This window comes from Cetorhinus maximus, chromosome 32 (genome assembly GCF_964194155.1).
Source record: "Cetorhinus maximus chromosome 32, sCetMax3.hap1.1, whole genome shotgun sequence".
NCBI lineage: Eukaryota > Metazoa > Chordata > Chondrichthyes > Lamniformes > Cetorhinidae > Cetorhinus > Cetorhinus maximus.
The window spans coordinates 13,686,188-13,709,586 of NC_135910.1; the positions used below are offsets into that span (position 1 = coordinate 13,686,188).

Below are 23,399 nucleotides of genomic sequence, written 5' to 3' on the forward strand. Positions count from 1 at the left end.
AATTGGAAGACCGGCAGGAGAGTCCTGTCCAAACTCGGAGCTGCCAACTGATGGCTCAGGTCACCAAGGCAAATGGGCACACAACAGTATAGTGGTTATGTTCCTGGGCTGGCATCTCGAGGCTTGGGCTAATGGCCTGGGGGCATGAATTCCAACGCTACCATGGCAGTGGGCAAAGTTAAATAAATTGGGAGCCAACTGAAAAAAGCTGGTCTCAGTGACGGTGACTATGAAGCTACCAGATTATTATTAAAATCCCATCTGGTTCGCTATAATGCCCCTTTAGGGAAGGAAATCTGCCGTCCTTACCCGGTCTGGCCTACACGTGACTCCAGACCCACAGACTCTTAGCTGCCCTGTGAAGCGGCCTAGCAAGCCACTCAGTTGTGAAGAAGGTGGCTCCTCACCACCTTCTCGAGGGCAGTTAAGAACGGGTAAATAAAGGCTGGCTGTGCAAGTGATGCCCACAATCCTATAAAGGAAATTTTTATAATAATCTGAGTAGCAGCTAGATCAGGGGTAACTTATTCACAAGCATCACGTTTAATAATATATCTGTGCCCAATGCATAACCTGCTACTCATATAATGTTACTTCGGAGCAGACACTGTTTTGAGAGTCAGGGTTTGGAGAATCGATCTGGTTGTGGGGCAGGTTTGCCGCAGTATCAGAAAATGACCAATTAAATAAAAATACAATTGACAACGGCAAATCTATAAATAGAGAGTGAGGTTACACCGTGACCGGGTCATCACCAGGACCACTAAAAAACTGAGCCTCTTCACCAGTCCTACATGCCTGGCAATGCATTGTTCCTGCTCCCCAATGATTCAACCTTAGTCATTCCTATAAAATCCAGGTTGGAATGCTTTCTGAGGACTGTGGGGATGCACGAGAAGACATCTTTGAAAGCCTCCCAGAAGGTCTTTATTCTGAAGACGTAGATTAGGGGGTTGATCACCGAGTTGACGTGAGACAGAATGACCATGGTCAGCATCATGGGGGTTGGGATGTTGCAGCTGGGGCAATAAAGTCTGATGCAATGCAGAATGTGTATAGGGATCCAGCTCAGGGCGAAACAGAAAAGAACAATGAGGAGCGACATTGCGGTGTGGAGCTCCTTACGGACAATCTTCCGTCGCTTTTCCTCCACGCTGATGCCAATGTGCCTCTCAGCTATGCTGCGGATCTGTTTCTTGACCTCGAGGAATATCTTGGCATAGATGACGAACATGGCGAGCAGCGGCAGGAGCGTGCAGCCAACAAAATTGAAGTAGACCATGTAGTTCTCGTCGATCACGTTGTCAAAGAGGCAGCCCTCGTTGGTGGCGGGAACCTTGCGCCATCCCATCAGAGGCACCAGCCCAATGGCCACCGCCAGCACCCACGACGCCACGATCGTGAGGCGGGTGTTCCTGGGGGTCACCAAGACCTGGTAACGGAATGGCTTCAGGATGGCGATGTAGCGCTCCACGGCGATGGCAAACAGCCCGAAGATGGAAGCTTGAGTCAGGACGAGCAAGGTGCAGAGCATCAGGACACAGAGGTAGTAGCTGCACTGGGGCAGGCCGAGGTCCGACAGCAGGGCGCATGGGATGGCTACAGCTCCGACCAATATGTCCGCCACGGCCAGTGACACCAGGAAGTAATTGGTCGTCGTCCGCAGCTTCTTGCTCCTGACGACAGCAAAGCAGATAAAGATATTCCCGAGGACAGCAAAGATCGCAGTTAACACTTCCACAATAACGTACCTGACGTTTATGCGGAAGGAGGCGCTGGTACAATTGGTCTGGTTGTGGGTCGGATTCGCCACACTATCCATAAAACTTCCTAACACGTCCATAATGAAATGGCGGACTGCCCACGCTTCCTCTCCCTTAGTCTTTCTCCTTATCTCCTTTTGGCTCCTTCATTCTTCCCGCTTGGCTCCTCGATGATTTTGAAATGAGCCATACACAAGTCTTCAGCGGGAAGAGTCAGCCCTTTCTGTTTCCCCTTAGGAAGAAAAGGGGTAATTTTAGAAGGGTTATACTTTCATTCTGTTCATAGGAAATCACAAAAGGGAGCCATTCAGCCCATTGTATCGATGTCAGTCGATGAGGAGTTAGCCACCCTAATCCCACCTTCCTGAATTAGATTCCTAGCCTTACAGGTCACTGCTCTTCAAGTAGACATCCAAATACTTTTGAAATGTTTTTGGAGACAAGCAATTATTGGTCAACCTATGCTGTGAGAGCGTAAGATGTTTAGCATCTTCATATAATGAAATAAAACGGCATTGAAGCAGTCAGCCCACTCTCTTATTTTTTGACAATATTTGCCCTTTAGTTCATCTCCATTTCTCCTAAGAATGTTGAATTCTTGGCAGGTTTTAGTTGGAGAAGCACCTTCCAGTACCTCCCCCAGAGACCAGTTTTTCATTGTGAAATTGGGTACTGAGTGTCACCTAACATGGAGTCCTTTCAAATGTGTCCAATCCTAGACTTGCACATTTTTCCTGGAAGTTCCTAGATGATCGGAAGAGGGTTGAAAAGTAGGGATGTTATGCTAAATCTGTATCGAGGTTTGGTCAGACCTCAGAGAACTGTGTGCAGTTCTGGTGACCATGTTACCAAAAGAGCATAGAGGCACTGGAGAGGGCGCAGAGAGGCTATTACCAGAAATGCGTGTGTTTACACATCAGGAAAGGATTGATAGGCTGGGTCCCTTTTCTCTTAAGAAAAGATTGGGTGACCCAATCGAGGTCTTTGAAATTATGGAAGTTTTCGACAGATACAGAGAGAATATTTCCTCTTGCAGGGAAGAGCATAACAAGAGGCTATCAGTTTAAGACAATCTTCAAGGAATCCAGTAAGGAATTCAGGAGGAACTTCTTTACCCAGAGAGTATATGAGAACGTGGAACTCGTCGCCACAGGGAGTGGTTGAAGTGAATAGCATTTAAGGGGAAGCTGGGTAAACACGAGGGAGAAGGGAATTGAGGGTTATGATGATAGATTTAGATGGAGAAAGACGAGAGGAGGCTTGAGTGGAGCATAAAAACCAGCATGGACTGGTTGGGCTGAATGGCCTGTTTCTGTGCCGTAAATACTATGTAAACCTACGTATTCATGTTTCTGCCTCTCTCTCTCTTTCACTGCATGTATCTCTTTTTGCTCTGTACAACACTCTCACCTTACCTCTATCTCCCCAATCTTTCTCTCTGCCTCACTCTTTATTTTTGTCCCTTTCTCACTCACTCTCTTCCTTTCTCTCTCTCTCTCTCTCTAACACAACACACACACACACACACACACACAGCTTCACACATCAAGATAATTAACAAGCCAAAGTAATCGGCATTTTTGAAATCAAAGAGAGTAAAAAGATTCTGAGTGTCAAACGAGTTGTTGTTTAAAAAGCTAACACAGAGGAAGCTATCAGGCAGGTTGGGGCGTGATGCAGGGGGGAGGAGACAGTTTGCACCAGTTAAACCACATGGGGGTTGATGCAGATTTACAGCTAACCACACAATAACGTGACAAGCATCACAGCGTTTTGAGAAACGGAACAGAGGAAAACGCGTCCCAGGCGCTGTAGAGACACAGTATTGTTATTGGTTCACATTGCAAAAAGCATTATGGATCAGAAACTTCATGGGGGGGACTGGGCAAAGCGGTAATGTCACTGGACGAGGAATCCAGAGGCTTAGGCTAATGCTCTGGGGCCAGAGGTTCAAATCCCACCACAGCAGCTGGTAGAATTTAAATTCAATTAATAAAATCTGAGTTGAAAGCAAGTCTCAGTGACGGCGACCATGAAACTATCATCAATTGTTGCAAAAACCCACCTGGTTCACTAATGTCCTTTAGGGAGGGAAATCTGTTGTCCTTACCCGGTCTGGCCTACATGTGACTCCAGATCCACAGCAATGGGGTTGACTCTGAAATGGCCCTAACAAACCACGGACAACAAATGCTGGTCTTGCCAGCGACAGCCATAAAGGAAACAAATCCAGACGTGGAGCTAAAGTGAGAGGCAAATGTAAAGGAAGTCAGAACTTGCGTTTATGTAGCACCTTTCACAAGCTCAGGATGCTCCATGCATTTCAAAGCCAAAGCACTTTTGAAGTAGTCACTGTTTTGAAGGCGCACAGCAAACTCCCACGAACAGCAACGTGACAAAAACCAGATAATCTATTTCTAGCGACATAAATTGAGGAATGAATATTGGCCAGGACACAATGGTTAACTCACAGAATCGCAGAATTGTTACAATACAGCCCATCATGTCTGTACCGGCTCTCCGAATGAGCAACTCACTTCGTGCCATTCTCCTGCCTTCTCCCCGTAACCCTGCACATTCTTCCTGTATCAGATAACTGTCTCATTCCCTTTGAATGCTTCGATTGTACCTGCCTCCAGCACACTCTCGGGCAGAGCACTCCAGACTCTAACCACTCGCTGTGTGAAAAAACTTTCCCTCCTGTCACTTCCGCTTCTGTTACCAATTACTTAAGGTCTGTGCCCTCTCGTTCTCAATCCTTTCACGTGTGGGAGCAATTTCTCCCCAGGTATTCTGTCCAGGCTTTTCATAATTTTGAATACCTCTATCAAATCTCCAGTCTATCTTCATAACTGGAGATCCTCATCCCTGGAACCATTCTCGTGAATCTTTTCTGCACTCTCTCCAATGCCTTCACATCCTTCCCAAAGTGTGAGGACCCGAAATGGATGCAATACTCCAGCTGAGGCTGAACTAGTGCCTTATACAAGTTCACCTGATCTCCTTACTCTTGTACTCTCCACACCCCGCCCCCTTACTAAAGCCTATTGCTCTTCTTTGCAATAGCCCACAGGATCTTTTACATCCACCTGAGAGGGCAGATGGGGCTTCAGTTTAACATCTCATTCGATAGAGGCACCACTGACAGTGCAGCACTCCCTCAACGCTGCCCTGGAGTGCCAGACTGATTTTTGTGCTCAAGCTTCTGCCTGGATCTTGAGCCCACAGCCTTCTGACTCAGAGGTGAGATTACTACTTGCTGAGACGCAACAGACCCTTCAACCTTCAGCTCCAGGGAGATCCAGGTCGCTGTGTGCCTGCTACCTCCCTGAACTAGATGGCCAAGGGACAAAGTCAGATAAACGCCAATCGCAAGTAAAACTCTAAAAAAAAGACACAGCCAGGTCGGTTCCTCTGTGGACTCTAACTAACCCCCAACCTGAACCACAGAAAAGGCTCTTAAGAGTTTCTCACTCCCAAGATAAATTGAGGGCAACTTACAGCCTGCAGTATACCTACCATCCAGTCACCTTCCTCTTGGCAATGCTAATTCCGCGTTAGGGGCCATTCCAGTTCATTAAAGATTGCAAAGTTGGCCCAAATTGCCTGTCCTCAGACAGGACAGCACCTCAAACCTAGGGTGACTCTCATCCACAATTTCCCTCAACAGCAAAGCTGACAAACAGAACAATCCAGCGAAACCTCACTCCAGACACAACTTCCTTCTAATTAACTGGTGATTATTCTGTGATAAACCTGCACGAATGGCGTCAAGAGCCTGTTAATGTGTAACAGGTACAGGGGATATAGTAATCTAATCAGCCTGCTTCAGCGACAGTTATAAACAGCACCCGCTTTGATCTTCAGAGTGGTGACGGCAGCTGCGCACCTCAATTCGATTATCTTTAAAAACAATCCCAGGCATCCATCATTCTATATAAATAAACAGAAGTCATCAAATTGAATTGTGGAAAATACACAGAAGCTGACAGTCCTCCTCTGTGTTTCCAGCATGTTCTGTGTACAAACTATTCAAACCCTTTAAATAAATTTGAATGTGTAACTCATTATCTATGACACTTTATATAAAGCAGCTGAATGCCTCGATTAGATTCCAGCCAGTAACTCACTCCCGGGTATCTGTTATTCTATATATAAACCACCCCGCACCCCTTGATTAGATTCCAGTCTGTAACTCACTCCCGGGTATCTGTTATTCTATATATAAACCACCCCGAACCCCTTGATTAGATTCCAGTCTGTAACTCACTCCCGGGTATCTGTTATTCTATATATAAACCACCTGAACCCCTCGATTAGATTCCAGTCTGTAACTCACTCCCGGGTATCTGTTATTCTATATATAAACCACCTGAAGCCCTCGATTAGATTCCGGTCTGTAACTCACTCCCAGGATATGTTATTCTATATATAAACCACCTGAAGCCCTCGATTAGATTCCAGTCTGTAACTCACTCCCGGGTATCTGTTATTCTATATATAAACCACCTGAACGCCTCAATTAGATTCCAGCCTGTAACTCACTCCCGGGTATCTGTTATTCTATATATAAACCACCTGAACCCCTCGATTAGATTCCAGTCTGTAACTCATTCCTGGATATCTGTTATTCTATATATAACCCCCCCCCCAAACCCCTCGATTAGATTCCAGTCTGTAACTCACTCCCGGGTATCTGTTATTCTATATATAAACCACCCGAACCCCTCGATTAGATTCCAGTCTGTAACTCACTCCCGGGTATCTGTTATTCTATATATAAACCACCCCGAACCCCTCGATTAGAATCCAGTCTGTAACTCACTCCTGGGTATGCTGTATAAAAAATATCCTAACCCTTTTGATTATATATTTGCTTTATACAGTTCAGAACATTATTATATATAAGACAGAGCTGCATTAGTTCCTGTAACCCATTGAGGATCAGATCCTTCATTGATTACATGATCAACATAATCTGCTGCTTAATGGATCATTAGCACAGGCCTCTGGGTTATTAGCACTAGTAACATAACCACTATGTTATTTAATGGAGCTACTGGCCCTCGATAGTGCTTGAAAACTGCAGAGTAAGCCATGTCACATAGACAGCGACAGGAGGCAGTTGTTTGTGTTTTTATGTGTGACCTGCTCCAGCAGATCTGGTACCATAGTGGTGACAGGTGGGACAGGGACAGAGAAATTGGGAGAATGGGCACAGTAGTCGAGGGAAGGAGGGAAATGTGACTCAATTCCTGGGGACAAAATGTCAACCAATTATCCTCCAAGAACTATGATTCCCACAGTTGCCTTGGTTAAACTTTCACCTGCCCTGACTCTTGTAAGGACTCTATCCCATTCTCCCAGATTCTCCATCTCTGTCATCTCCACTCTGACAATGTCACCCTCCACACAATGTCTCTGATACGCCTTCCTTTTCCTCAACTGTGGATCCGCTCCCTCCAACGTTGCCAGGGCCCTCGACCGTGTCTGTCAACCTCACTTCAATGTGCTTATTCTGTGTTTAATTTTAACGTAAAATTCACCATCCTTAACCAATTAGCACCGTGCCCAACACACAACACAGACTATAGGCACGAAAAATAACTATTCTATGCTACGCGAGATTCAACTTTGGTTAATAAATGCCAGAAGGAAAATCTATTGCACTTAATGAAGGAAATCACTTAATAATTCCCAAAAGCATTTGCACAGAACATCCTGGGATCACTGCCTGGTGGATGGAATATGATTTTTTTAACCATCTTTCCTGCTGGACCTTTTCCCACCCAGTTCCCAAGTGCCTTAATTGAGTGTCCTCGCCTGTGCAATGATTTTGATGCTTTGTCCTTCTGTTTTACACAGCCATGCCTGTCATTTGATAGACAAATTGAGGTGTGGCATTAAAATGAAGATGCAGTTTACGTGCTCCCTCTTAACTCGGCGCTGCTAATAAAGTGACAGAGTGTTCCTGCAGCATGGCTCGTGGCCTGGGGTCATGAACTGGAGGGAACGATGATCACGCGGCCTTCCAGTGCTGTTCTAGAAGGTTCCACTGTCCTAATGTGTCCTTCAAGCTCCCTTGTTGACTCCCGCTCAGACTGGCAGTGAATCGCACAACTGTGAGTGTCAGCTGTGGTTCAGTTGGTAGCACCCTCACCCCAGAGTCACAAGATTCTGGGTTCAAGTCCCACTCTAGGGTTTGAGCATAAAAATTTAAGGCTGAACTCCTGGAGGAAGTGCAGTACTGAGGGAGTGCTGCACTGTCAGTGATGCCGCCTTTCAGATGAGATGCTAAACTGAGCCCCATCCGCCTGCTCTACTCTGGTAAATATAGAAGATCCAAAAAAACATATAAGATCCTGAGGGGACTTGACAGGGTGGATGCTGAGAGGATGTTTCCCCTCATGGGAGAGACCAGGACTAGGGGGAACAGTTTAAAAATAAGGGGTCTCCCATTTAAGACAGAGATGTGCGACAGACAGAGATGGGAGTGCACAGTTAATTCTAGACCCACTTCTCCACAGGTCATAACAATAGTTTAAATGTTTAATTCGCCCACAAAACTAGCCAATTGTTATCCTTTGATACTGTTATTCCCAGCGTGAAAAGACTCTAACCAGGCTTCTTTCGGTAAACACAAAAAAATTGATTTCTTACACAACAAACTACTTTTAAAAACAAGTAAATAAACTGGTTAACATTGCTGTTTGTGGGATCTTGCATTGCGCATATTGGCTGCAGTGTCTCCTACATTCCAACAGTGACCACGCTTCAGAAAAGTACTTCATTGGCTGTACAGCGTTTTGAAGTGTCTGGTGGTCATAAGTAGCGCTATATAAATGCAAGTCCTGGTTTTCGCACACAATTTACAAAACAGAAACAGGCCATTCGGCCCAGCTTGTCTATGCTGGTGTCTATGCTGTGCACCACATGAGCCTCCTCCCACCCCTCCCCATCTCAGCCTATCAACATATCCTTTTTTTCACTTTCCCCCTCATGTGTTTATCCAGCTTTCGTTCAAATGCATCTCTGCTATTTGCCTCCTTGTGGGAGCGAGTTCCACACTCTCCCCATTCTCTGGGTAAAGAAGTTTCTCCTGAGTTCCCGAGTGGGTCTATTGGCGACTATTTTACATTTATGGCCCCCTAGTTTAGGCCTCCCCTACCAGTGGAAACATCTTTTCTAAATCTACCCTATCGAACCCCTTCGTAATATTAAAAGACCTGTGTTAGGCCACCTCTCAGCCTTCTCCTTTCTAGAGAAGAGAGCACAAGTCTGTTCAGTTTTCCTTAGGGCTCAGGAAACTCATAGGTTCAGTGTCTGGTCTGTATTGAGTTAACAGATTGCAAGTCAACCAGGCAGGTTGGACATCAGTGGTACTAGCATGGATAGAAGATTGGCTGTCTGGCAGGAGGCAGAGAGTGGGGATAAGGGGGTCCTTCTCAGGATGGCGGCCGGTGACTAATGGAGTTCCGCAGGGGTCAGTGTTGGGACCACAGCTTTTCACTTTATACATTAATGATCTAGATGAAGGAACTGAGGGCATCCTGGCTAATCTATGGAATTCATTGCCACAGAAGGCTGTGGAGGCCAGGTCATTGAGTGTATTTAAGACCGAGATAGATAGGTTCTTGATTGGTAAGGGGGATCAACGGTTACGGGGAGAAGGCGGGAGAATGGGGTTGAGAAACTTATCAGCCATGATTGAATGGCGGAGCAGACTCGATGGGCCGAATGGCCTAATTTCTGCTCCTATGTCTTATGGTCTTATATGACAAATCCTGGTTATTTGCAGCATTTTGAGATATTGAGGAGGATGGATTTAAACTTTAGATGTGGCTCCAAGGCTTCATGATGTGTGCCTGTATGATCGACACGGACACAATATCAGAGTGCCCCAGATCCAGAGCCTCAAGCCAAGGGCATCATCGTAGCTACAGACCTGTGTAGCGGCAATCGCAGAGGGTAACGCTAGTGCAGCACCTGCCAGCTAAAGAGACTTGGCTAAGCTTAAAATAAATGCCACTCAAAGCAAACCAAAGCGCAAGGCTTTATTATAGAATGCAAAATAAAAGCAGAAAATGCTGGAAAAATGCTCAGCAGGTCTGGCAGCATCTGTGGAGGGAGAAACAGAGTTAGCGTTTCGAGTCCGTAAGGCTCTTCTTGTAAAAGGAGTCATACGGACTCAAAGCGTTAACTCTATTGCTCTCTCCACAGATTCTGCCAGACCAGCTGAGGCTCTCCAACATTTTCTGTCTTTATTTCAGATTTCCAGCGTCCGCAGTATTTTGCTTTGACACAAGGCTTTACTGTTAGACGGACAGGATTGAAAAGACATTGCCGACAAATCTTGTGTCGATCACCATTTCACTGTGAATGACATTTCATTTTAAACTAGCGTCACTGACCTGAACAGCAGGAGTTATATGAGCTCTCTCGGTCCATGTAGAAATGACCCCTGAGACGACAGCAGGATCGAATGAACAGTAGCCAGCAACCTTATTCCAACAAGGAAGTGTCTGGGCAGGATTAACTTGTCCAAGTTCTGGCTAACCCAGAGCTGAGTTGAATAATGAGCATTTTTCTCTTAGCTCAGTTAACCAGATGCATGGATGCTTAATACGTACTCAATTATCTTATGAAAATCAGTTTTGATGATTCACATTATTGTTCTTTCACTGTAATTGAACGGTGATTAATTACCTGCTCCTTCTTATTGATTTACTGCCTCCTGCTGCTTTCTCTGTTCTTTTTCATTAGACCATCCCTTGGCACCCTCCTGAGATCGTGAAGTTAGTGAGCGTGGGAGCATAGAGTGTGACGAGGCCTGATTGTGAGGAGGTACCGGTGCTAATATAGGAATTTGGTGCAGGTCCGAATCTCTTTGGTACATTTTTCTCAATCTTTAGTATTAGATTAGCGGCCAGATTCTGACCTAGAACTTTTAAATCGCCAGCTGGTTAAGGACTGACATTGGTTCCCAGTCAAGCAGCCTCATGTCATGCCCAGTACAGGCATGAAGATATTACCAACCTTCAAGGCTATGTTTCTTAAAAGTGGACATCAAAAGCTATTTAAGATGACTTCAGCATATCACGTGACTTGGCAGTATGTTGTTCCAGACAGTCCTGACACACAAACAAATATCTAATCACATATGGACAATCACTGCTACTTGTGAAATTCCCACATTCCTTTTGTCCAGGAGGGACTGTCAAGAGAAAGGACCATGGACAAGAGAGGCATCGAAACTCAGGGGTGTTAGCCGGATGTGAAATAGATCTCATCAACCTTTCACTGTATTGTAGTGGTTCCTCACCTCAAACACAAAGACCATGGCTGTCTGAAACTCCCAGGATGTGAAAAGCCTCAACGCAGGATGTTTACCAATCCACCACCTTATTTGGAAAAGGACTTTGGGCCTATCGCGGGTCACATTGGTAAGGCAGCCATCTTTGCTCCCTGCTTTTAAAATATACAACGGCAGGAGCTGTTCCAAAACACCATTGACAGCAAAATCTAAGCCATCGAACCAGCTGCAAGACAACCACAGCCAAGGTTATACATTGCCATACCTTGCAAGTAGGAGGAGGCCTCTTCCCCCCAATCTGTTCCAACTTCAAGTTCACCTAGGAGCTGACCTCCTGGCAATTCAACTACAGGAAGCCTCACAGCTTACTGAGAATCCTTTGCTTTCACAAGACCACCACTCCAGCTAAAGCATCAATTCGTTCAAGAAATGACAGGCCTGCTGTGAAAGAGGCTGAAATAATTCCAGATTGTAAGCGTGTTTTTTTTTCTTCATCCGCATCTAATCTTTGTGTGTTAACATATTGCGTTTAAACCTCTGGGGCAAGTGTGCGCTAGTAAATAATCTTCTTAATTTTAAATTCACAAAAGCTTGCTGCTGGAAATTACTGAGACAAATCGCTCAGAAGGTAACAAAACGCACTAACCTCACACATTAAAACACTTTGATCACAGGCAACAGGAAAACACAGAAACTCTGTCCGTGACATTTGATTTTAAAATTCTCCTCCTTGTTTTCAAATGTCTCCGTGGCCTTGCCCCCTCCCTATCTCTGTCATCTGCTCCAGCCCCACCACCCTCCAAGGCTTCTGCGTTCCTCCGATTCTGGCCTCCGGTGCGACCCTGATTTTCATTGCTCCACCATTGGTGGAGGTGCCTGGGCTCCAAGCGCTGGAATGGCCCTCCCTAAACATCTCCGCCTCTCGTTCCTCCTCCTCCTTTAAGGCGCTCCTTAAAATCTACCTCTCTGAGCAAGCTTTTGGTCAGTTGTCCTAATAGCTCCTGATACGGCTGGCGTCATACTTTCTGTCACGATGCTCCTGTGAAGCGTCTTGAGATATTTCAGTATGTTAAAGGCGCTATATAAATGTAAGTTATTGCTGTCCCTTTGATTTTAATTGCAGCGGCGTTCTGGAGATTGATCTTCAATTGTTGGAGACTCCAAACCAGTTCTGGAGGGTTGGCAACCCTGCTCTAGTTACATTAATTTTGTTTCTTTGCTTGCAACCATCGGGAGCAAAGCAACAATAACTGAGACCTCCCGGCAAGCGTTGACTGAATAATTCTAAATTTACATAGGGTCCAGTGCTGTTGACACAGCTGCCTCCGATCAAGTCAACCAAACTCAGCAGCCTACGTTTAACAAACAGGTCAACCGACGGTTACCTGGTTGGCACGGTCACACGTTCACAGTACTGTTCCATGCAAAACCGCTCCTCCCAGGCCCTCGTTTTAAAGAGGCATCGCCAAACAACTGCAGGATCCCAGGTTTTAATCCCCAACCCCTGCCGACGTCAGCTCAGTCCGAAAAATGGGGTCATCCGGTTTTTTTGGTGATGTCGGTTGAGGGGTAATGGGTGGCCTGAGGAGAACCACCCCCCCCCCCGGACCTTGGAAAGCGTGCCTGTACCTCACGTCTGAGAGGACAGAAGGGGGCCTCAGTTTAACGCCCCATCGGACTGTGCAGCGCTCCCTCACTACTGCACTGGATTGTCAGCTTGGATTTTTCTGGAGTGAACCTAAGAGAGGGTTCGGAGGAGATTTTCCGTTTTTAAAAAAATATTCATTTATGCGTTGTGGGTGTCGCTGGCTAAGCCAGCATTTATTGGCCGTCCCTAATTGCCCCTTGAGATGGTGGTGGGTGAGCTGCCTTCTTGAGCCGCTGCAGTCCCTGTGGTGTAGGCACACCCACAGTGCTGTTAGGGAATTTTGATCCAGCGACAGCAATGGAACGCCGATATAGTTTGAAGTCAGGGTGGTGGGTGGCTTGGAGGAGAACGTGCAGGTGGTGGTGTTCCCATGTGTCTGCTGCCCCTGTCTGTCTAGGCGGTAGTGGTCGTGGGTTCAAGAGGAGCCAATCCCAAGGATGAGAGAGACTGGAGAAGCTGAGGCTTCTCTTTAGAGCAGGGAAGGTTAAGGGGCGATTTGATAAAAGTGTTCAAAATCACGATGAGTTTTGATAGATTAAATAACGACTGTTTCCAGTGGCAGAAAGGTCAGTGACCAGAGAACACAGATTTAGGTAACTGGCAAAGCAACCAGAGGTAATATGAGGAAAAAAATATTCAATTGTTTGGTAGTACAGAACTTGAGTATTGCTGAAAAAAAGAGCCATGTTGAAGCATTTCGTCTTGCATTCGATAGGACAAATGCAAGAATGCCAAATTTCAAAGGGAGGAACAATGTATATTGCATGGGAAAAGGTGCTGATTGGTTGGCAAGTCAGCTCTGATTGATCAAGGTGTTGTCACTGAGAATGCACCAGGGAATTATTGTCCTCCACACTTTTATTTAATGCAAAAATAGTGCAATGCCTGGACATGTTCTTTTTGCGTGTAGAAGATGGGTCCCTCTGTTTGAATGTATGTAGCTTCTAGCAAGTGTAAGTGAGCCACATTACAAGCCCAACTGATTATCTTAAATTGGCTGTTAGTGCACTTGTTAGCACATTTAGGATTGTTCAGCAAGTGCTGCTAAAAAATTACTTAGGCAGTGAGTTGTTGTGATCCGGGATGCCCTGCCTGAAAAAGCGGTGGAAACAGGTTCAAGGGTAAATTTCAAAAGGGAATTGAATAAATACTTGAGGTGGAAAAACATGCAGGGCTAAGGGGAAAGACCAGAGGCTAATTGGACAGCCGGCACTGGCACAAAGGGCAGAATGGCCTCCTTCTGCTTTGTATTATTCTATGATTCCAGTATGGCGCCGACGGCGTCCATTCTCCCGAACCCGTCAGGGTTGCACCTGCAAACCTCGTCACGTCCCCGCTGCTGGGAGGACGCCCGACCCTGGGCTGTTTGTATTCACTTCCACAGTTCGTTGATTTGTTTAACTAAGGAAAGGGAGAGAGGCAATTGAATATGCAAAACGAGACAAAACAAAAAAAAAAGTGCCAAGCAAGGGAGCGGAAACACTCTGTCATGGGCTCTTAAAGCCGCTTCTTTTGCAGAGCTCAGAATATTGATCCTCTCTCTCTCTCTCTTCCAATTTGCCTGGAGTCCTGAAAGAAATGTGAGCCAAAGGAGGTGACTGGGGTCAGAATGCAGACAACAGTTTGGCTTCGTGAGAAAGAAACGTTGAAGGCACTGTGCAAATCCAGCAGAAGGAATAGAGCTCCGTTTATGATACTTGAGGTCCATTCAAACGAACAATCCGGGCTATTCACTTGGAACAACTCATGCGGAAACAGCTGATTCACTCCCAATCCCTTCCAAATCAGGGCCCAGTGAAGGCCTTCACCCACAGGCTGAGATTTCCTCTGACTGTCACCATCCCAAGTTCGACTTTGTCCGCGAGAATCCAGTGTTTTTATGGCTGATTTGGGGGAACCTTATTTTCTCTCCAGAGTTCAGTGGACAGCACAAATCGGTGGTCTTGTTGACGATTTACTAGACTACAGTTCCACGGAACTTGGCTGTGCCCCGATTAGAGAGTGTACAGCACAGAAACAGGCCATTCAGCCCACTAATGTTTATGGTGGGCCTCCTCCCGCCCTACCTCATCCGACCTCATCATTATGTCCGACTGCTCCCCTACTTCCTCCTCTAGCCTCCCCTTAAATGCATCCGTTATTCACCTCAACTACTCCCTGTGGTAGAATTCTAACCACCCTCTGGGCAAAGATGTTTCTCCTGAATTCCCTCCTTCGATTTATTAGTGACTATCGTATATTTATGACCCCTGGGTCTGGAATTTTCCAGAAGGAGAAACATCTTCTCCAAACACTTGCTCCTTCCTGCACCTCTCTCCATTTTGAGATGTCTCAAACTCAAACCCCTTTCAGGTCCTCCTCCCCAAACCATCCTCCTCAAACATGGTGCTTGATCCTTCTATGCATCTCGAGACGTTTTACTATATTTAAAGGGAGACGGTGGCGTGGTGGTAATGTCTCTGGATTAATAATCCCAAAGGCCCAGGCTAACATTCTGAGGTCATGGGGGTCAAATCCCACCATGATAACTGATAGAATTTAGATTTAATTAATAAATATGGAAGGTAAAGCTGGTCTCAGTAATGGCGACCGTGACAACTATCCTTTAGGGAGGGAAATCTGCCACCCTTACCCGGCCAGGCCTACATGTGACTCTGGACCCACAGCAATATGGTTGACACTTAACTGTCCTTTGAAATGGCTGGGCAAGCCACTCAGTTCGAGGGCAATAAGGGACGAGCAACAAATGTTGGCCTTGCCAGCGACGCCCACATCCCACGAGAGAATTTAAAAAAAAGAAACCTTCATAATTTCAAAGACCTCTATCAGGCCACCCCTCAGCCTCCTCTTTTCTAGAGGGGCCTCAAGAGGAACCTTGACGGTCAGTGGCAATTGGATATTCCACCCATGAAAGCATCACACTGATCCTGCACCTGTGCTCACCAATGCCAACATGGCCACGGTTACCAGTATGGTGGTCACTGGATAACGATAAGGAGTGAAGTCACCCAGGTTCATCAGGCTGAGGGATATTCATGCTAGATACAGATTTCTTCCCAATAGTTTTGCTTTCAGCTCCCAGGCCTCTCTGTTCTCCATTGGCATTCCACGAACCAGTGACCTGACTCCAAAGTTCAGTTCTGCTTTCTGAAATCCCTCGATGGCCTCACCCTCACTTTCCCTCAGTCACCTCCTACCACCTGACACGAGGTCCAATGAGTATCCGACACACTTCCAACCCCAGGCTTTTCCTCGGTCGTGTTCCCTCCAGTGAGCCGTTGGTAGCCGCTTGCTCACCTTTGTCCTTTGAGCTTACTGGGCCAATTACGTGCACCTTACCACCTAACACCAAACCCTTTCTCTTCAGCCCTGTCATGGATGACAAACATGACCTGTTCATTTCTCCCCTCCTGCTTAGTGTCCAGAATTGTCTTTCTTAATCTCCATGGCTATGAGACATCCTCCTGTAACTCTCCACGCTGTAGAAACACAACTTATTGTTCTCTTAGTGTCAGGATCAAACACACCAGGAAAGGTACAGCACAGGGTTAGATACAGAGTAAAGCTCCCTCTACACTGTCCCCATCAAACACTCCCAGGACAGGTACAGCACGGGGTTAGATACAGAGTAAAGCTCCCTTGACACTGTCCCCATCAAACACTCCCAGGACAGGTACAGCACGGGGTTAGATACAGAGTAAAGCTCCCTCTACACTGTCCCCATCAAACACTCCCAGGACAGGTACAGCATGGGGTTAGATACAGAGCAGAGCTCCCTCTACACTGTCTTCATCAAACACTCCCAGAGCAGGGACAACACGGGGTTAGATACAGAGTAAAGCTCCCTCTACACTGTCCCCATCAAAAACTCCCAGGACAGGTACAGCACGGGGTTAGATACAGAGTAAAGCTCCCTCTACACTGTCCCCTTCAAACACTCCCAGGGCAGGTACAGCACGGGGTTAGATACAGAGTAAAGCTCCCTCTACACTGTCCACATCAAACACTCCCAGGACAGGTACAGCATGGGGTTAGATACAGAGTAGAGCTCCCTCTACACTGTCTTCATCAAACACTCCCAGAGCAGGGACAACACGGGGTTAGATACAGAGTAAAGCTCCCTCTACACTGTCCCCATCAAAAACTCCCAGGACAGGTACAGCACGGGGTTAGATACAGAGTAAAGCTCCCTCTACACTGTCCCCTTCAAACACTCCCAGGGCAGGTACAGCACGGGGTTAGATACAGAGTAAAGCTCCCTCTACACTGTCCACATCAAACACTCCCAGGACAGGTACAGCATGGGGTTAGATACAGAGTAAAGCTCCCTTGACACTGTCCCCATCAAACACTCCCAGGACAGGTACAGCACGGGGTTAGATACAGAGTAAAACTCCCTCTACACTGTCCCCATCAAACACTCCCAGGACAGGTACAGCACGGGGTTAGATACAGAGTAAAGCTCCCTCTACACTGTCCCCATCAAACACTCCCAGGACAGGTACAGCACGGGGTTAGATACAGAGTAAAGCTCCCTCCACACGTGGTTCCCAAACCTTACTTATTACAGACAATCTTCCAGATCTACCAGCTGCCCCCTTTTAATATCTTAACCTTTTTAATGCACAAGAATGGTACACAATGTACAAGTTAACACACATTTATAAAGCTTAAAGAATGGCTGACAAGTACTACTTACCAGTAATATGATGGGTGAGGCTCTTTGTTTCAGTGCAGGTACATAATGTTTTGAGTGACCTTTGACAGTTTGCATTGTCAATTGTTTTCTACACAAAAGCGTTGGCAAACCTTTGATTTCATTGATAAAATCCCCGTTCCCACAGGTAAGTTGAAGCTTCTCTTCTTAGGCAGCCCCTTGGGGATCGAGGATGGCTTGTTTCCACTCCGGTTCGATGGGTTCGGAGGTGGCTGATCAGTCCGATGCGCGATCTGCAGAGTCTACCCCATGCGGGGCAGGTGGTGCTGGAGGGGGTTGGGTAGATGGGGTTGTTCAGAGGTTTGTGCTCCCCCTCCAGCGCCTCGGCTTCACCTCTGCACATTCCGGACGATGTCTCCCGATGTGTTCGGTGCCTTCCCGGATGAGCTCAGTTAGGACGGCAATGTTGACGTTGGTGCTGCCTGAGTCCCCGAGCTATGATGGCAGGGTGGCGCTTTGGCCTGTCACTGTGAGGGGTGTCCAGGAGGGTCCTGAGCTTCAAGGTTCCAAACTACATTTGGATGAGTGGAAGATGCCTACGTGTGATTTTTTTAAAATGTGGGGTGGCCATTGTACTCCGACTACCACACAGTATTGGCAAAGTGAAGCCTTGGTTCGATGGAGTTCCAAGATGACGAGAGGTCAGGTTCTGCATTGAGATATTCGCACATTCTGTGCATCATCGTGAGGCAGATACGCAGGGCTTGTCCCATCGCTATAATCCAGGGCGATGTGGACAACCCAAAAAAACTTGGCCTAGGTGAAGTGCAGTTAGACTGGATGGTTGCTTGGCAACTGAATCCAGGCTGTAATGTTCAGTGATTGGAGATTTTGTACCTCATGTGTTCTCATTGCTACATCTTGAAGTAAATCAACTACTTTATATAACAAATTCCCACAGAGTTTTAAAGCTTTGCCTGAGTAGCCAATTATAAAACTTCGATCAATAAATGAAATAATTAATAGATAAAATCTACCATTAGACAATTTCTCCTGTATATCCCCAAGGATATGTACAAGAGAAGGGTACCCACTCCCAGGACAGGTACAGCACGGGGTTAGTTAGAGCAAAGCCCCCTCTACACTGTCCCCATCAAACACTCCCAGGGCAGGTACAGCACAGGGTTAGATACAGAGTAAAGCTCTGTCTACACTGTCCCCATCAAACACACCCAGGACAGGTACAGCACGGGGTTAGATACAGAGTAAAGCCCCCTCTACACTGTCCCCATCAAACACTCCCAGGACAGGTACAGCACGGGGTTAGATATAGAGTAAAGCTCCCTCTACATTGTCCCCATCAAACACTCCCAGGGCAGGTACAGCATGGGATTAGATACAGAGTAAAGCTCCCTCTACACCGTCCCCATCAAACACTCCCAGGACAGGTACTGCACGGGGTTAGATACAGAGTAAAGCTCCCTCTACACTGTCCACACCAAACACTCCCAGGACAGGTACAGCAGGGGGTTAGATAGAGAGTAAATCTCCCTCTACACTGTCCCCATCAAACGCTCCCAGGGCAGGTACAGCACGGGGTTAGATACAGAATAAAGCTCCCTCTACACTGTCCCCATCAAACACTCCCAGGACAGGTACAGCATGGGGTTAGATACAGAATAAAGCTCCCTCTACACTGTCCCCATCAAACACTCCCAGGACAGGTACAGCACGGGGTTAGATACAGAGTAAAGCTCCCTCTACACTGTCCCCATCAAACACTCCCAGGGCAGGTACAGCACGGGGTTCGATGCAGTTTGGATCTGTAACCTCACAAGGGACAGTAAATTGATGAGAGAAGGATGGAGGGATGGGAGGAAATTGATGATTAGGAAGCCAATAGGGCATGAGAGGATTCAAAGTTCATTTTGTTTCAAAGATGGTATTGGGAAACCAGAGCTGTGAGGGTTAATCATCAGCGAGAGAGCTCGGTGTAGCTTGAACTGTCATTTTAACTGGATGGATTGCACTGGAAATGGAGGCTGCTGCCCCCTTGTGCTATGTTTGTTGAGCAAGAGCTGGAACAGATGAATGAGGCACTGTTAGTTTGATCGGTCTGCCCTTCGCAAAAACCCACATCTCAGTGATTAATGAAATCAGCCTGCTCCAAGAAGCAGGGGTTCTCTTTCGTGATTGCCTCTTATCATTAATCGCAATTATATTTTGTTAGAAGACATCAATACATTTCCCACTCATAACTTACAGTGTATTTTTTAATTCATTCACTGGCTGGGCCAGCATTTTTTGCACGTCCCAAGTTGCTCCTTGAGAAGGTGGGGGTGAGCTGCCTTCTTGAGCCGCTGCAGTCCATGTGGTGTAGGTACACACACAGTGCTGTTAGGGAGGGAGTTCCAGGATTTTGTCCCAGCGACAGTGAAGTAACGGCCGATATATTTCCAAGTCAGGATAGTGAGTGGCTTGGAGGGGAACTTCCAGGTGGTGGTGTTCCCATCTATCTGCTGCCCTTGTCCTTCTAGGTGGTAGAGGTTGTGGGTTTGGAAGGTGCTGCCCAAGGAGCCTTGGTGAGTTTCTGCAGTGCATCTTGTAGATGGTGCTACTGTGCATCGGTGGTGGAGGGAGTGAATGTTTGTGGATGGGGTGCCAATCAAGCGGGGCTGCTTTGTCCTGGATGGTGTCAAGCTTCTTGAGTGTTGCTGCACTCATCCAGGCAAGTGGATGACACATAGTGCATTGTGATTGGTTGGAGTTAATAGTGATCACAGAGACCGATTGTCCCCAGTGATAGCTAGTGTGTGCTACTGTGCTGTTTGGCTGTATTTGTGTCTGCAAAGCTTTGACACTGTCTTATTTTGGTGATTAATCATGGTCTTTTTTTTACTCATTCACTTGTGGGTGTCACTGGCAAGGTCAGCATTTATTGCACATCCCTAATTGCCCTTTAAGGTGGTAGTGAGCCACCCTCTTGAACTGTTGCAGTCTACATGGTGTAAGTACACCTATGGTGCTGTTAGGGAGGGAGTTCCAGGATTTTGACCCAGTGACAGCAAAGGAACGGCCGATATATTTCCAAGTCGGGATGGTGAGTGACTTGGAGGGGAACTTCTAGGTGGTGATGTTCCCAAGTGCCTAGTGCCCTTGTCCTTCTAGATGGTAGAGGTCGTGGGTTTGGAAGGTGCTGTCTAAGGAGCACTGGTGAGTTGCTGCAGCGCATCTTGTAGATGGTACACACACTGCTGCCCCTGTGCGTCGGTGGTGGAGGGAGTGAATATTTGCAGATGGGGTGCCGATCAATCAGGCTGCTTTGTCCTGGATGATTTCGAGCTTTTTGAGCATTGTTGGAGCTGCACTTATCCAGGCAAGTGGAGAGTATTACATCACACTCCTGACTTGTGCCTTGTAGATTGTGGACAGACTTTGGGGAATCAGGAGGTGAGTTACTTGCTGCAGGATTCCCAGCCTTTGATCTGCTCTTGTAGCCACAGTATTTATATGGCTAGTCCAGTTCAGTTTCTGGTCAATGGTAACCCCCAGAATGTTGATAGTGGGAGATTCAATGATGGTAATGCCATTGAATGTCAATTGGAAATGATTAGATTCTCTCTTGTTGGAGATGGCCATTGCCTGGCACTTATGTGGCACAAATGTTACTTGCCACTTGTCAGCCCAAGCCTGGATATTGTCCAAGTCTTGCTGCATTTGATCATGGACTGCTTCAGTGTCTGAGGAGTCGCGAATGGTGCTGAACATTGTGCAATCATCAGTGAACATCCCCACTTCTGACCTTATGATGGAAGGAAGGTCATTGATGAAGCAGCTGAAGATGGTTGGGCCAAGGACACTACCCTGAGGAACTCCTGCAGTGATGTCCTGGAGCTGAGATGACTGACCTCCAACAACCACAACCACCTTTCTTTGTGCTAGGTATGACTCCAACCAGTGGAGAGTATTCCCCCAATTCCCATTGTCTTCAATTTTGCCAGGGTCCTTGATGCCACACTCGGTCAAATTCTGCCTTGATGTCAAGGGCAGTCACTCTCACCTCACCTCTGGAGTTCAGTTGTTTTGTCCATTTTTGAACCAAGGCTGTAATGAGGTCAGGAGCTGAGTGGTCCTGGCGGAACCCAATCTGAGTGTCAGTGAGCAGGTTATTGCTGAGTAAGTGCTGCTTGATAGCACTGTCGATGACACCTTCCGTCACTTGCTGGTGATTGAGAGTAGACTGATGGGACGATAACTGGCTGGGTTGGATTTGTCCTGCTTTTTGTGGACAGGATATACCTGGGCAATTTTCCACATAGCCGGGTAGATGCCAGTGTTGTAGCTGCACTGGAACAGCTTGGCTAGGGGTGCAGCACAAGCCTTCAGTACTATCGCCGGAATGTTGTCAGGGCCCATAGCCCTTGCACTATCCAGTGCCTTCAGCCATTTTTGATATCACGTGGAGTGAATCGAATTGGCTGAAGACTGGCATCTATGATGCCGGGGACCTCAGGAAGAGGCCAAGATGAATCAGCCACTAGGCACTTCTGGCTGAAGATGGTTGCAAATGCTTCAGCCTTATCTTTTGCACCGATGTGCTGGACTCCCCCATCATCGAGGATGGGGATGTTTGTGGGGCGTCCTCCGCCGGTGAGTTGTTTAATTGCCCGTCACCATCCACGACTAGATGTGGCAGGACTGCAGGGCTTAGATCTGATCTGTTGGTTGAGGGACCACTGAGCTGTGTCCGTCACATCTGCCTCCGCTGTTTGGTACGCAAGTAACCCTGTCTTGGAGCTTCACTCCATTTATAATTCTTGGGGCAGAATGTTGCCCTTGTCGGGCAGGCTTGGCCATGATTGGGGCCGGATCTTGATTTCACGCTGGCGGGCCAACTAAGGACATGTTAAGCCAACTAAGGACATGTTAAGCCAACTAAGGACATGTTAAGCCAACTAAGGACATGTTAAGCCAACTAAGGACATGTTAAGCCAACTAAGGACATGTTAAGCCAACTAAGGACATGTTAAGCCAACTAAGGACATGTTAAGCCAACTAAGGACATGCTAAGCCAACTAAGGACATGTTAAGCCAACTAAGGACATGCTAAGCCAACTAAGGACATGTTAAGCCAACTAAGGACATGTTAAGCCAACTAAGGACATGTTAAGCCAACTAAGGACATGTTAAGCCAACTAAGGACATGCTAAGCCAACTAAGGACATGCTAAGCCAACTAAGGACATGTTAAGCCAACTAAGGACATGTTAAGCCAACTAAGGACATGTTAAGCCAACTAAGGACATGCTAAGCCAACTAAGGACATGCTAAGCCAACTAAGGACATGTTAAGCCAACTAAGGACATGTTAAGCCAACTAAGGACATGTTAAGCCAACTAAGGACATGCTAAGCCAACTAAGGACATGCTAAGCCAACTAAGGACATGTTAAGCCAACTAAGGACATGTTAAGCCAACTAAGGACATGTTAAGCCAACTAAGGACATGTTAAGCCAACTAAGGACATGTTAAGCCAACTAAGGACATGTTAAGCCAACTAAGGACATGTTAAGCCAACTAAGGACATGTTAAGCCAACTAAGGACATGCTAAGCCAACTAAGGACATGCTAAGCCAACTAAGGACATGCTAAGCCAACTAAGGACATGCTAAGCCAACTAAGGACATGCTAAGCCAACTAAGGACATGCTAAGCCAATTAAGGACATGTTAAGCCAACTAAGGACATGTTAAGCCAACTAAGGACATGTTAAGCCAACTAAGGACATGTTAAGCCAACTAAGGACATGTTAAGCCAACTAAGGACATGTTAAGCCAACTAAGGACATGTTAAGCCAACTAAGGACATGTTAAGCCAACTAAGGACATGTTAAGCCAACTAAGGACATGCTAAGCCAACTAAGGACATGCTAAGCCAACTAAGGACATGCTAAGCCAACTAAGGACATGCTAAGCCAACTAAGGACATGCTAAGCCAACTAAGGACATGTTAAGCCAACTA

At 46.7% G+C, this 23,399-nt stretch overlaps 1 pseudogene; it reads right to left on the reverse strand.

The window, feature by feature from the left end:
- Positions 1–790: 790 nt before the first annotated feature.
- LOC144671294 (adenosine receptor A1 pseudogene) lies at positions 791–1,843 on the reverse strand (annotated as a pseudogene).
- Positions 1,844–23,399: the final 21,556 nt, after the last annotated feature.